At 39.9% G+C, this 13,767-nt stretch overlaps 1 long non-coding RNA gene across 1 annotated transcript; it reads right to left on the reverse strand.

The window, feature by feature from the left end:
• Positions 1-210: 210 nt before the first annotated feature.
• Positions 211-2,306, reverse strand: LOC131547840 (uncharacterized). Its single transcript, XR_009273030.1, has 4 exons — positions 2,196-2,306; positions 1,901-2,018; positions 1,736-1,790; positions 211-713 (listed from the first exon to the last, which is right to left on the reverse strand). It is a non-coding gene; the product is annotated as an uncharacterized LOC131547840 (long non-coding RNA).
• Positions 2,307-13,767: the final 11,461 nt, after the last annotated feature.

Consider the following 13,767-nt stretch of genomic DNA (forward strand, 5'->3'; position numbering starts at 1 on the left):
TCAGGAACCACCTTGGTGCTTCGAGGCACCATTTCTCAATTTCAGTTCTTTAATATTTGTTCCCTCTCCTCCCTCTAGTTTATTGTTCCTGCTATTGACATTTAATTATTTTAATAAACAAACAGAAAAACTAAAATGAATACATATCAAACATTGTTTATTGATTAACAACAACATCCATAGAAGTTTCAAATAAATAATCAATACTGCACATCACAATCAAATTCATGGGAACACCAGTGTTAATATTGTTATAAATAAAAATAAATAAAACTTACACCTTGACAAAACCATAAACAAATAAATGTGACTCAAATATCTTAGAACTTTAAAACAATCATACCTCAAAAATAGTACAATTCAAATGAGCAAATTTAATGTACATCGCAGTCAACGATAACATTCTTTCTTGTTCTAAATGGAGGTCACAGATTGGGAAAATTCACACAGGAAATTTTAAGAAATTGATAAGCCTCAAGACAGCTGTAGGTAGCTTGATGATCTCCTCTTGAATACCCAACAAATGCAGCAGAAAAATAGTACACTTTGCTGTACGTTTAACAGCTTTTCTGTATAATGTTGAATAGAACAAAGGCACTTATAAGGTGAAATCATGTTGGTAGGTTCGTCAGCAAGTAGCTCCTCACCATCAGGAAAATCTGCAGTGCTGCTCTCACCAAATGGGTCTCCATTACCACAGTTAGTGTAAGATTCTGTGTAGTTCGTTGAAAAAGGAGGGATTTACATAAAATTTAATAACAAAATATTGACATTTATTCATTTAGCACATGGTTTTATTCAGAGTATCTTTAAAATGAGTATTTTGTTATATTAGCGTACTGATTAATGGTTGTGGACTAGTTCAATGCAATATCTATTGCAATAACACACAGTGTATGTATATTTGAATGTATTTATGTATGTATGTGTTCGTGTGTATGTATACATACTGTACACAGGTGCATCTAAAAAAATTTGAATATCGTGAAAAAGTTCATTTTTTTTCTGTAACTTGTTTCAAAAAGTGAAACTTTCAGATATTCTAGATTCATTACATGTAAAGTAAAACATTTAAAAAAAACATTTTTTGTTTTAATCTTAATGATTACAGCTTACAGATCACGAAAGCCAAAAATATTTACATTTTAGTTGAATTAAATGACCATCCCTACAGTACAAATTCCGGGTGTCTGCAGCAACACACATTAAAGCCTGAACAATAGTTTGGTGAGCTGTCGAACATGGTTCACTTGGAGCTGTAATGATTTGTTTTGCTAGAGACAATAAGATTGATGATTTGAATAGCAATAGCTTTAACTGCAGCAATCCAATACTGGATTTTTGACTTGAGCTGTAAGCTCTAATCATCAAAATTAAAACAAACAAAAAAAAAACTTTTGAAATGTTTTACTTTACATGTAATTAATCTAGAATATATGAAAGTTTCACTTTTTGAAATAAGTTACAAAAAACACTTTTTCATGATATCCTAATTAGTTTTTTTTTGATGCACCTGTGTGTATGTGTGTGTGTGTGTGTGTGTGTATGTGTATGTGTGTGTGTGTGTATGTGTATATATGTATATGTATATGTATATATATATATATATATATATATATATATATATATATATATATATATATATATATATATATATATATATATATATATATATGTGTGTATATGTATGTATATGTGTGTGTGTAAACCTCAAAATGCACAAACTCAGACTTACCTCAATTAATCATATACCGTCCAGCACAGCAGGATCAGGAGCAAGGCTCGGATTTCTTAGAAGAAAATAAAAGTGGAAAAAAAATAAAACATATAAACTATAAGTAATTGAATGTTTTAGATCGGTTTCTGATGTTTCTCCTCAATTGTTCACTTATTTACACACCTTCAAAAGATGAGGTAAGTCCAAAGAGATCACTTTATTGTCAGCCAGCAACAGACATCAGCAGCTCCACCAGTCCACTACAGAGCCATATTCATGAAACATACGTCTTCATTAACTGCTAAAAAAAACAAAAACAAAAGAAAACATAAATTATAAACTCTTTAATTCAATTCAGTGTAACATTAATATTGTATATAAGACTGGATTCATATATAATTTTGGATTAATGTTAGGCCTCACTCTGAAACACTATTTCAGTTATTTCAAAGTAAAAAAAAAAAAAAGGTCTACTTACATTAGTGCTGCTCAGTGAACCCTGTTAAATGTATAGGTTCTGAGGAGAGAAAAGGACAAAAACAGTTTTTTTCTGTAAGTTAAATTAATCGAAAAATAAGCTATTAGATAGTCTACATGTAACATGGATGGGTAACGATTAACAAACGTAAATGACAACAAATTAGTTCAGAAAAGAACAGAGTTACAATGACTAAAAGTGAATATAATGAACAAAGCTGACTAAAAATCGCCGTTTGTGATTTAATACTCTCCATTTCGTCCCACGAAGTTCATTATGATAGCTAGCATCGCGGCTATTAAATTAGCGGTTAAAATGATAAACAACAAACATTTAAATATAAAAACATACAGTTAAGCGTGTCAGTACAGAAATTTGTGTACGAATAGTAAATCTGTATATTTATTTTGGAGAATTTACTCACCTTTTGTTAGACAGTCCTGCGCTGTGGTTGTTTCTTTGAGGAGAGGAACCTTTAATGATACTTTGTATTTGAAATCGCACTTGTGCGCGCGCGAGCAGACAGCAGGTGCGCGAGGACATTTTCTTCTTCTTGACAACAGCATACTTTTTTATTATATTAATTGTTAAACAATTATTTCTGAATAATTGAAACTTATTTCATTAGGGAAATAAAAATTCTAAATATTACACTTGTACTGATTGTTATAATTAGTGTATTTTTAATGAAATCAATGTGTTGAGCCATATTTAGTTCAATAATATTTTTAATGTTAGCTTTAAAGTTTCAGGGAAAACAATATCTACCTTCAAATAATTTTACATTTGTTTCTAAACTAAAAACTATTTTTCAGTTATTGCAGTATTTAAGTTATACAACAAAAGTATTTAAAATCCAACAAATGGAGGCATAAAAGTGCAATCTGACAGAAAGAAATAAAGAAAATAATCTGTAATACCATGGTGTAGCCACTGCCTGTATGGCCTTATATGTGTATATTCCCTATTGCTGAAAACAGTGTTTTCAGACATACCTGGCTGATTTGTATATTTTGCATGTCCCTTTTTTTTTTGACAATTTGTAAGACTATTTAGTCTTTTCTAATCATGCCCAAGTTTTTTGTTTTCACATGCCAAGTGCCACAAAAGTGATTATGTTCCATACCATTCCAAAAAAGTAAATAATAATAATAACAATAACAATAATAATAATCAGTCCTATTTAATTTCTGTCACATGAATCTCTGGGTTCCTCCAGATGCTGGCTTATACAAGTCAGATCTTCCAGGAACCATTTCAATGTTAACAGATCTTACAAGAACCCTTTTAAAAAATTTGAGTTCCTCCAGGAACCTCCAGAGCACTTTGAGGTCTCAGTGTAATGAAAGGGTGACTCCAGAACCTCAGAACTGGAAACAAAGTGCTTCAAGGATCCCATAAGTTCTTGCAAGAACTGCAAAGACTGAAATGGTTCCTCCAGGAACCCTATTATGAAAAAAAGAGCTTTGAGGCACTTAAATTACATTTTGAAGTTCCTCGAGTACTCAAAGGGATATTTGAGGCACCTTTAGTTTTTACAGTGTATAATCAAAGCAGTCTTACCTCCATCAGCTCTAGTCTTTTAGCATCCCTCCACCACCCCGACTCCTCACCTTCAGCCCGTTCCTACCCCAACACGGGGAGGAGCGCTCTGGGTCCGGGCTAAATGCAGAGCTCAGACCCCTCTCCCCAGACAGTAATTACTGAGCTCGGAGCCCTCTCCCTGGACAGCACGCCAAATACACATAACCTTTACTCAATTTATTATATGTAAGTGTGAACTTGTGAAGAAGGAATTGTGATGCACTGCGTGAGGCAAATGGTGGTCACACCAGATACTGACTGGTTTTTGGACAGATTTGTGAACAATATTTGAGAGAAATAGGCCTTTTGTGTACATAAAAAAGTCTTAGATCTTTGAGTTCAGCTCATGAAAAATGGGGACAAAAACAAAAGTGTTGAGTTTATGATTTTGTTCAGTGTATTAGTGCTGTCAATCGATTAAAAAAACAACAACTAATTAATCGCACATTTTTTTCTGAAATGAATCACGATTAATCCCACCTAACATTAAAGTTTTTAAATATACCTTTATATTGCAATAATTTCACATTCAATCTTCAAATTAATGTACAAACAACATATTTGTAATATTTGTTTAATGCCATCTTTTTTATGACTGAAGGCCAGTATCACTGATACCAAGTAATACTGATATTTAATCTAATATTTAACCATTGACTATAGCCATTAAACATTACATTATAATTAAGAGCTATCAATTTTAACATTTATTAGACTTTAAAAATAACTTCTAATTTAAGTGAACTTAAAACAATCTTCACATAAACCCATTATAATGTTATATTTAGCTAGGCTACCTGTGCCCCTCTGCAGAAATATACAGAAATTTAATAAAGTTATCAAAAACTAAATTCTAAACTAAACACAGATAAATATTTGCAGCCATATAAAAGTTATTGATTTCCTCTTTTTTATTTTATTCTTGATGAACAGACATCACAGCCTCTGGGTTATTAGGTTGTTTTGGCTGCTATTTCTTTAAGAGATGTCTCTGCTGAACATGACACAGATCTGACATGCATCGTATTTTCTCTCAACTCTTACCTTTTCTGACCCATTTCAGGTCGGACCCATTTCAGTCTCTACTAATGAACTGACGAGTTGAATCGGGTGTGTTAGATGAGGGAGACAGTGCTGGGATGCTCCAGGACAGTTTTGAAAACCATTTCAGAGACATGTTCTTAATGTAACTCATATATAAAACATTACATGCACGCACAGTTTTAAGGCAGCTTTAATCGCCTTTTTGGTAACGTCATGCCTTAACTGACCACGACATTGCATGCACGTAGTTTATTTCGCGCTTTGAAATGAATTGATACAGGCTATCCACAAGTTTCCTACGCCCCATGAGGCCTTGCGTCAAAAGTGGGAGTGTCTTCCGGTTCGAAGTAAACAAGCAGGACTGTCGGAGTTTTTCAGCGTCTGGAGAGCGTCAGCGCCACGGATCATTTCGTTACCAGCTAACATAAACATTAAAGACTTGTAGAATAATTTTAGCTCAAAACACACTTTCAGACTGCAGCGAGTGTTTGAAATAACTTCTGTGTGATATCCGATGTAGATTATCAAAAAAGCAGAAATATGCGATGCAAAAGACTATGCACGCATTACCATGGTAAACATAGTAAATACGACCGCCTGAAAAATCAGACAAGTGATGTATTTATTTATTTACATATTTTATCTGTCAATAAGTCTCCTCTCTTTATACCTGATATTCATATATAGCTCCGCGTATGTCATAAATCATTAACCTAATTTTTGTTCAGGAGCTCCCTGTTTTTCTGACTGAAAATATAACAATGCATTGGGACTGGAGAGAGTGCTAAAGCTACTCATGGTTGTATTTTTAATGTAAAATGATAAGAAATGATAATTCTTTCTAAATGTGATGTAGACCTAAACTGTCCGTGACTACAAATAAACAGAAACAGACACAACTGAATAATAGGCTGTGTGTATCTTTCTTTTGTGAAATAACGGTAAATACCACTTTATTTCTGTGTGACTATTTATCAATCCTGACACAAACTAATTAATGTTAATCAATGCAGAACTTATTATTGTAAACAGGGCTGAGGTTATTAGCCCTGCCCGGCCCGTTTAAAGCACTGTGGCAATGTGTTACTGTTGTGACTGTTTAGGTGGGAATATTTTGAAGTGTTGTTCAGTCAAATTATAATAATTTGCCACTTGTTGTTGTTGAATGCGATGAAGAAAGTGGTAGTCAAAACACACCACACCTATTCCTCTCTCTTTAGGAGGATGCACTTTGAAGAGCATGATTGTGCATGTTGACTGTCAACACTTTCTCGTAAATTTGTCATTTTATTTCTTCAATATACAAGTTGTTAAAAGCTGAATGTGCACAAATATTTGAACTGATTGCAGCCACACTGCCAGAAAAATGTGCAAAAATTATAATAAAAAAATACAAACTCCTTTATACCTAGTAGTAAATTATCCATATAGTGTCAGTGACAAGCTGCATTAAACATACTGGCATTTTCCTGATAAAATATGTCCAAAAAGGCATATCTAATTGCTATTAAAGGAATAGTTCACCTAAAAATGTCATCACAAACAGAGTGGTTTCTTTAGTGTTTTCTGGGGCTTTTACCCACAGTTCCACCATTAGTAAAATTGTGAATTTTTTTTTTTTTGTGGTGGTGACATTTTAATTCAGCGTATGTTTGTGTATTTTTGTTTACAACAGCACTTAGAGGTGCAACAACTCAACATGAGTCATTCTGACTGAGAGCTGTCACAGCATTGCAGCATTGACACACATCAAGGGAGACTGGGAAATGTGCAGTTTTGGCACAAACATTCCGTGATACAGAGGCAGCAAGAAATTTGATTTCCAGTAAGACTGACGCCAAAAATCTCAGCAATTGTTTCTTCAGTGAAAATAAGGTAATTAGCACTTGTGTGGATCTTTTCCAAATACCATTAAGTCTATTGAACGAGTGAGATACGCTGACTGGTTTTGGGATAAGCAACACATCTAAGTAGAGCTAGTATTTTAGATTCAGACATGATTGAGAAGGCAGAATGGAAAATCTAACAAAAAATACACGCAACTTCTGTATTTAGCAGCAGTGGAATTTTTTTTTTCATTTTGCTGCAACAGATCTTGTCAGTCCCTTGGCTCAATGCAGACACCTTTGTATGCTACATAAGGAACACTTTGATTACATCACATATGTCTGAACAGACTGTCTGAAAATTAAATGAATGGCAGTTCTTTAGTAGAAAAATACCTTTTGTTGCTCACACAATGGAAATGAAATGAAAGTGTTGACACTACACACCACAGACATTCAAAAACCCAAATAATATAGATAATATATGTTTTCATGCTGAGGTTTTGTTTGACATAAAGTATCAAAATCATTAGACTGTAGAGTCACATTTGAGTGACAGATATCCACACTGCTGCATATGAGACACATTCAGTTTATTATTCCCTTTATATGTCAATACTCTCATGATACTTTTAATCTAAGTTATATACTGTACCAAAGTCATTAAGTGACTGTGTAAGTGTCATACTATTATTATTATTATTGTTGTTGTTGTTATACTTTTAATTTACATACTTTAGACATTAGGGGATTTGAGTAATGATTGCTAAAACTTCAGCCTTGCTATCATAGGAATTAATTCCATTTTAAAATATATAGTATTTTAGTAAATTATATAGTAAAATAAATAGTTTTTTTAAAAAGTAATATTTCACAATGCCTGTTGTTACTGTATTTATGATCAAATAAATTAAGTTGTGGTGAGCAAATCTTAAACATATAAAGAAGTTTCCAAAAACTTAAAAATATAAAGAACAAATCTAAACTCGTGCCAAATAAATTGTTTCTGATAATAGGTAGAACATTGTTCAGTAAACCTTTTAAAGGAGTTCTGAATGATGGGTACACATGAGTACTTGGAATCAAATTAAATTAAGTCTAAATTCTTAAGATTGACCCTAGTACATAAAGTATTTGTAATACAAAATCACCATGAGACACAAAAGATTGTGTAGGTCTCTTTCTTTAGACTTTTATCACTATTAGCTGACAAAATATTAATAAAATGTGAAATGTGCTCATTTTCCCAGCTTTGATCTCATCGTCCATTTCAAAGCATCTGTTTGGCTCAAAACATATTGCCAGACTGGATTTCCTCCAAGACCTCACACACACACACACACACACACACACACACACACACACACAGACACACACACACACACACACACACCATTTAGTATGTTTTTTAAGCCTTTTGATTTACGGGGACATAGGCAGTGTCCTCTTAAAGCACCTTCAAATTGTAATAACTCTGTCATACCCATGTCATTATACAAATTTTGTCCCCGTAAACCACAAAAACCAGTACACACACACACACACACACACACACACACACACACACACGCACACAGCATTGGATTTGGTTTGAGTCTAGCCAGCACTCACATTCTGCTGGAATGGTCTGTGTGTGTGTGTGTGTGTGTCTCATTCTAAGGATAACTGAGATCTAACTGTAGCACCATCACAGCGGTCTGATTCTAATGGGTTGTCAGGGAGACACCAAAAGAGCCATTCTGCGGAACTAATGGCAGATGGTGAAGTTTGATAATATCTGATATTGTGTTATTGGAGTGTGTTCACGTCTCTATGAAATCTAATAGCACTACTGGGCATCTTAATACAAGACAAAATTGAAATAGCTTGGCTGTGTGTCACTCATGCAGCTCGTGCCACCCCTCCTTTCAAATCCAGGTGTTTTGTGGAGCAAAAAAAAAAAAAAAAAAGCAAAATCAAAGGCCAGCTTTAAAATGGCATCAGTTTGACATTTTCATGTTCAGGTATTTACTAAGGTAGTAATTCGTCTCCTCCACGTCACCCTGGCGCCATTTTGGAGAGTATCAGCTGACACAGAACAGCATGCGTTGTTTACGTCCAACGGATACTCTCCAAAATGGCGCCAGGGTGACACAGAGGAAACAAATTGTTGAATAAAGTTGTTTTGCACAAAAAGTATTTACGAAGCTTTGTAAAATAACGGTTGAACCCCTGATGTCACATGGATTATTTTACCGATCTCCTTGCTACATTTCTGGACTTGGGAACATTTTAGTTGTATTGCTGTCTATGCAGGGTCAGACAGCTCTCAGATTCCATCAAAAATATCTTAATTTGTGTTCTGAAGATGAACGAAGGTCTTACGGGTTTGGAAAGACATGAGGGTGAGTACTTAATGACATAATTTTCATTTTTGGGTGAACTATCCCTTTAACTCTCACACAAGACACTTAAATAAATGCAAAACATTGATGAGTAGCTCAAAGTTTGACTCACATACTGATTTTGGAATAAGATAGATTATGAGTGACAAGTGTTATAAATAAGACTATGCATACATTATGTATATTTTGTTTGTAGACAGAACAATTTAGTTTTGACATGCCATGCTGCTCACATCCGGTGTGTAACGGATGTATTGTTGCCAAGCAACTTGGTGTAATAACAATAAACTAATGTGCACTCACAGGTGTGCTATTGTATAGCAGCTTCAAATGTGACTCATTCAGTCAAAATTTATTACTGCTTTGAGTCTTTTGTTTTTAACTGTGTTTTATCATGTTAAGCAACTGCAACTATAGCAGAAGTATTATTGTTTTATTAATTTTTGAATAATGTTAACTTATTTTGGAATATATTTTCAGCAGAAATAACTGATATGTGATTTTACCATGATTTTAAAATTACTTTTTGTAATTGCCTGTTTAAGCTTGACAGCCACATTGCTGCAGTTTCAATCCACTTTGGAGAAACTTGGTCATTCTACAATTCAAAAAACATTGGTTTTGAGGCCGAGCAGATGGTGACAGGATTTTATATATTGGGTCTTCCTTTAGAGAGACTAACAGAGTATTGATTAACTGAACCTGAAACTCAAGTTTAGATTTTTATTTTTAAATCTTAAAAAATGTTCAGTTTTATGATACCATTATTGTCAGATATAATTGTTGACATATATCATTAAAATGTAATATTTAGTTCCCCTTCAGGAACTCGAGCTGCGTCGAAAACGCTAGGGGAACGCCTTTCAGCGATAACAAGCTCTGAATCATATGTGTAATCAGTCCAAATGATGGCGAGACGTCAGGTGCGGGTGATGTCATGACCAGGAAGCTTAAAAGCACGTGATGTGCAGCCGGCTTCAGCTTTCTGTCATTCAGCAAAGCTCTCTGTGTGTGTCAGTCACAATCTATGTTCTGTGAGTCATAGTTATTGTTGTCCGTCAGTACACAAGCATGTCAAAAGCCAAGAATAAGGGCGAAAGCGGATCGTGTTATAGACTGTGTATAGACAGTCTGTGCGTGGTCTGCTTGGGAGTGAAGCACGCAGAGTCGGCTCTCGAGGGAGCCGACTGTCCGCATTGTGAGAGAATGCCACTGCGTACGCTTCGCTCCCGGAAGGCTCTCTTTGAGGAGGGAGCCTTCGCCAGCGTTCCTCACGGTGCTGGCCCCGCTTCCGCCGAGGAGGAACGGCGGCTGCACTCGTGGGGTTCGCAGCGGGATCTGGTGGAGGGAATGGAGACGGGCGAGTCCCTATCTTCTTCCTCACCTGCCAGATCCACTGCCCGCTCTCTGGGATCGGAAGCCCTTTCTGCGGTTTCTTCCCCCCGGGGAGCGGGCTCGGCGCTTCTCCTATCTTCCTCCGAGGAGGTTGATGTGGAGAGCGTCGAATATTCGCCCCCTCAATCCCCACAGTATGAAGAGTTAGTGGAGGTAGTTACTCGATTGGCCCGCCGAGAAACAGCTGAATCGCAGAAAAGTAAATTAGATGAACGCTTTCTGCGTACTAAGCCGCTACCTCCGCGCCGGAGCCTGCCTTTTTTTTCCGATCTCCACACCGAGGTGTCGAGATCGTGGAAGAAACCATTCTCGGCCCGCTTATTCGTCCCCGCCTCTGATTATTATGGTAATGTGGCAGGGCTGAGTGATTGCGGTTACAGAGCGATGCCCCGGGTTGAGCAGACGCTTGCAAGCTATCTGTCTCCCGGCGCGGCATCGTCTCTGAAGGCTCCAGTCTTGCCCTCCAAGCCGCTGCGCACAACATCAACGCTGGTGGGCAAGGGGTACACGACGAAGCGGTCCTGACATCCATAAGTCCGGGACTGCTGAGGGCGGCCCCTACTGGGGACGAGCGGGGTGCACCGCATTACACGGTGTCCGTCTCTCCTCAGCGCCCTCCGGAGATCATTCTGCCAACCCTGCCAGTGTTCCAGGGCGCAGCGGTCTCCAGCGAGTGTCTCTCTCAGTATTTCCCGCCCGGAAACGTAGCGGAGCTGAGAGCCTCGCCACCCCTTCGGGGGTCTCTTGAGCATCTAGTTCGGCCGTCTCCTGCCAGCCCTCCACTTCAGGGCACCGAGCTAGTAGCTCTAAGTACACCAGAGGCCAGTCTCGAGAGACTGGTTCCCTTAGTAGATTATTTAGCAGCGTGGAAACTACTGCCAAATGTATCTCGTTGGGTCCTGCAGACTGTAGAGAAAGGTTATCGCATTCAGTTCGGCGCTCCGCGCCGCCTTTCAAAGGGGTTTTTCTCACGTTAGTGGGCCCCGAGCAGGCTCTGGTATTAGAACAAGAAGTGAACACTCTCTTGAGGAAGGAAGCCATCGAGGTGGTCCCTCCTCTCGACAGGGAGTCCGGGTTCTACAGCCGGTACTTCATTGTTCCAAAGAAGGATGGGGGGTTGCGTCCGATTTTAGATCTGCGGCTATTGAACCGCTCAGTCATGCGTCTGAAGTTCAAAATGCTCACTGTCAAACAGGTCATGTCTCAGATCAGGTCCGAGGACTGGTTTGTCACGATAGATCTAAAAGACGCATACTTTCATATCTCCATCCTTCCCAGTCACAGGAAGTTCCTGAGGTTTGCTTTCAGGGGCAAAGCTTACCAATATCGGGTTCTTCCCTTCGGCCTAGCACTCTCACCCCGTACTTTCACAAAGTGTGTGGATGCTGCTCTGGCTCCTCTGCGACTCCAGGGCATCCGCATACTCAACTACATCGACGATTGGTTGATTTTAGCTCAGTCAGAGCAGATGGCGGTTCGACATCGAGATGTCGTTCTCGCTCACATGAAAGAGTTGGGGGTAAGACTAAACGCCAAGAAAAGTGTGCTTTCTCCATCACAGAGGACCACTTATCTGGGCGTGGTGTGGGATTCGACCACGATGCAGGCACGTTTGTCTCCTGCTCGGATCGAGTCGATCCTCACTGCAGTCACGAGAGTCAGAGAAGGCCTGTCACTCACTGTCAAGCAGTTTCAGAAGCTGCTGGGTCTGATGGCAGCAGCATCCAACGTGATATCTTTTGGCCTGCTGTACATGAGACCCCTACAGTGGTGGCTCAAGACCAAGGGGTTCTCTCCGAGGGGAAACCCGCTTCGCATGATCAAGGTCACATGTGTTGGACATGTGGAGGAAACCTTGGTTCTTGTCTCAGGGCCCGGTGCTGGGAGCCCCTTGCCGCCGCGTAACGCTAGCAACAGACGCGTCCCTCACCGGTTGGGGAGCGGTCATGAGTGGCCACCCTGCCCGCGGTCTGTGGAGTGGTCGCCATCTCATGTGGCACATCAACTGCCTAGAGATGCTGGCCGTGTTTCGAGCACTCAAACACTTTCTTCCAGACCTAAGAGATCGCCATGTGTTGGTGCGCACCGACAACACAGCGGTGGTCTTTTACATAAACCACCAGGGAGGTCTGCGTTCGCGCCCCCTATACAAGCTGGCGCACCGGATCCTTGTGTGGTCCCAGAACAAGCTTCTCTCACTGAGAGCAGTTTATATTCCTGGGCATCTCAATATGGGAGCAGACATCCTGTCGAGGCAGGGGCCAAGGCCCGGGGAATGGATGCTTCACCCCGAGGTAGTGAAGCAGATATGGAGAGTTTTTGGCCAGGCTCAGGTGGATTTGTTTGCGACTCATCAGACATCGCACTGTCCCCTCTGGTTCTCTCTGACTCATCCAGCTCCACTGGGGCTGGATGCTATGGTACAGACTTGGCCGAGGCTTCGTCTGTACGCCTTTCCCCCGATCGCTCTGCTCCCAGGAGTTCTAGAGAGAGTGCGCCGGGACGGGGTCCGTCTATTGTTAGTAGCCCCGTTCTGGCCGGGCCGAGTGTGGTTCTCGGACCTGGTTTCTCTCCTCGACGGCTCTCCATGGGAGATTCCTGTCAGGAGAGATCTCCTCTCACAGGCGGAGGGCATGATCCTTCACCCCCGCCCAGAGTTGTGGAAGCTGTGGGTGTGGCCCCTGAGGGGGCACAACTCATAGCCTCTGGTCTCTCAACCAAGGTTGTTGAGACCATCCTCCAATCTAGAGCTCCCTCAACAAGGAAACTGTACGCCCTGAAGTGGAGACTCTTCACTTCATGGTGCGAAGACCGCCAGCTTAACCCAGTTAACTGCCCGATTGGTACAGTGCTGGAATTCTTGCAGGCTCGTTTCTCCGCTGGGTTAACCCACTCCACCCTGAAGGTTTACGTGGCGGCTATAGCGGCCTACCACGCCCCTCTTGGTGGGCAGTCAGTGGGCAAGGACCCCCTTGTTACACGTTTCCTCCGCGGTGTGATGAGGCTGAGGCCTCAGGTACGATCTTTGTGTTCCTCCCTGGGACCTCGCTGTGGTGTTAGATGGTCTCTGTAGGCCTCCCTTTGAGCCTATTGAGGAGATATCAGACCGTCTTCTTACGTTAAAGACTGTATTTCTCTTAGTGATATCTTCTCTAAAGAGAGTTGGAGATCTGCAGGCCCTTTCTGTGGCCCCTTCCTATCTCGACTTTGCGCCCGGTCTGGCCAAAGTTTTTCTGTACCCTCGTGCGGGGTATGTCCCTAAGGTCCCCTCTTCTACACCACGGCCTGTCGTACTTCAGGCTTTTTGTCCTCCTCCCTTCAGGGAGCCCGACCAGCAGA

Source organism: Onychostoma macrolepis, chromosome 01 (genome assembly GCF_012432095.1).
Source record: "Onychostoma macrolepis isolate SWU-2019 chromosome 01, ASM1243209v1, whole genome shotgun sequence".
NCBI lineage: Eukaryota > Metazoa > Chordata > Actinopteri > Cypriniformes > Cyprinidae > Onychostoma > Onychostoma macrolepis.